This window comes from Colobus angolensis, unplaced genomic scaffold (assembly GCF_000951035.1).
Source record: "Colobus angolensis palliatus isolate OR3802 unplaced genomic scaffold, Cang.pa_1.0 Scaffold96, whole genome shotgun sequence".
Classification (NCBI taxonomy): Eukaryota; Metazoa; Chordata; class Mammalia; order Primates; family Cercopithecidae; genus Colobus; species Colobus angolensis.
Window position 1 is genome coordinate 2,113,137 of NW_012123598.1, and position 2,333 is coordinate 2,115,469.

The window sequence follows — 2,333 nt, forward strand, 5'->3', positions numbered from 1 at the left end:
AGGTCAGGAGTTCGAGACCAGCCCGGCCAACATGGTTAAACCTCGTCTCTACTAAAACATTAGCCAGGCGTAGTGGTGGGCCTCTGTAATCCCAGCTACTTGGGAGGCTGAGGCAGGAGAATCACTTGACCCCAGGAGGCGGAGGTTGCAGTGAACCAAGATCGTGCCATTGCACTCCAGCCTGGCCAACAAGAGTGAAACTTTGTCCAAAACAAACAAACAAACAAACGAAAAAACCACCACCAACAACAACAACAACAAACCAAACCACAGAAGGGTGCTGTCCCAGGGCTCTGGGGGCTGGAAGTCTGAGATCAAGATGTCAGCAGGACCACACTCCGCCTGAAGCCCGTATGGGAGGGGTGTCCAAGCTTGCAGCTTCCTTGGGCCACACATAAAATACATTAACACTGACAATAACTGATGAACTAATAAACAAATGAATGCAAAAATGCAAAATGAAAAATCTCATAATGTTTTAAGAAAGTTTCCGAATTTGTGTTGGGCCACATTCAAAACGGTCCTGGGCCGCACGTGGCCTGCGGGCTGCAGGTTGAACAGCCTTGCCATGGGGGTGCTTCCTTGCCTCTCCCTAGCGTCCGGTGGTTGCCAGCAATCTGTCTGTTTGTTTGTTTGAGACAGGGTCTAGCTCTGTTGCCCAGGCTGGAGTGCAGGGGTGCGATCTTGGCTCATTGCAACCTCAACCTCCTGGGCTCAAGCAATCCTCCCACCTCAGCCTCCTGGGTAGCTGGGATTACAGGCAGGTACCGCCATGCCCGGCTAATTTTTTGATGTTTTATAGAGATGGGGTCTCACTATGTCGCCCAGGGTGTCACCAACCACCCTTGGCATCCCTTGGCCTGTGGCTACATCACCTCAGCCTTGGCCTTCATCAACACAGGCATCCTCCTTATGTGGGAATCTGTGTCCAAATTTCCCCTGTGTATATGAACAGCAGTCATACTGGAGCAGGACCCCTTCTCTCCAGGACGGCCTCATCTTAACTAATTTCATCAAAACAACCCGATTTCCAAATAAGGCCACATTCTGTCATACTGAGGGTTAGGACTTCAACATATGTATATCTTCCAGAGACAGAATCTCACTCTGTTGCCCAGGCTGGAGTACAGTGATGCAATCACAGCTCACTACAGCCTCAAACTTCTGGGCTCAAGCAATCCTCCCATCTTAGCCTCCCAAATAACTGGGACTACAGGCAAGGACCACCATACCCAGCTAATTTTAAAATTTTTTTAGTAGAGACAATGTCTCACTATATTGTTCAGGCTGGTCTTGAACTCCTGGATTCAAGCTGTCCTCCAACCTTGGCCTCCCAAAGTTCTAGGATCACAGGCATGAGCCACCATACCTGGCCCTAAGTCTTTCATATGTAGCAGTGGGAGGCTTCTGAGGCCTCCAATGATCCCTGCCTCCCAGTGCTCACACTTTTAAGTAATCCTCTTCCTCTGAATGTGAGCTGGACATAGTGACTTTTAATAGAATAGGGGAAAAGTGATGGGATGTCACTGTCAAGATTAGGTTACAAAATACTGTGATTCCTGTCTTGTTTCTCTCTCTCTTCCCACCCTCACCCCCACTTTCTCTTTTTGGCTTGGCTTCCTGGCTTTGATGGGGCCAGCCGCCATGCTGGCAACTGCCCTAGAGAGCAGCCCATGGGGTAAGGAACTGAGGGTGCTCTCTATCCAACAGCCTGCAAGCAACAGAGACCCCCCAGTCCAATAGCCTGTGAGAAACCAACTCTAGCCAAGACAGGAGTGAGTCTGGAAGCAGATCTTTCCAGTTGAGCCTTCGGATGAGACTTCAGCCTAGCTGACGCCTTGATGGCAGGCTCATGAAAGTCCCTGAAACAGAGAACCCGGCTGAGCTGGGTCCAGCCTCCTCACCCAGAGAAATGATGAGAAATGGGTGTTGTTTTGAGTAGCTAAGTTTTGAGGGTAACTTCAGCAGTAGAAACTAATCCACGTGTATTAACCCATTTAATTTCTATAACAAGCCTAGGTGATATATACTATTATTATCCCCATTTTACAGATGAGGAAATGGAGGTACAGAGAGGCAGAGATGTTTGTCCAAGGCCCATAAGTGGCAGGGATGGGGGGTAAAGCCAGATAGCCTGGCTCTAGAGTTTATACTTTTAGCCACCCCACTATTATTGTTTCATTGTTAAATAATAATAACTGGCAGTCAGGTGTGCTGGCTCACACCTGTAATACCAGCATTTTGTGAGGAAAAGGCAAGAGGATTGCTTGAGCCTAGGAGTTTGAGACCAGCCTGAGCAACATGGTGAGACTCCATCTCTAAAAAAAGAAAGA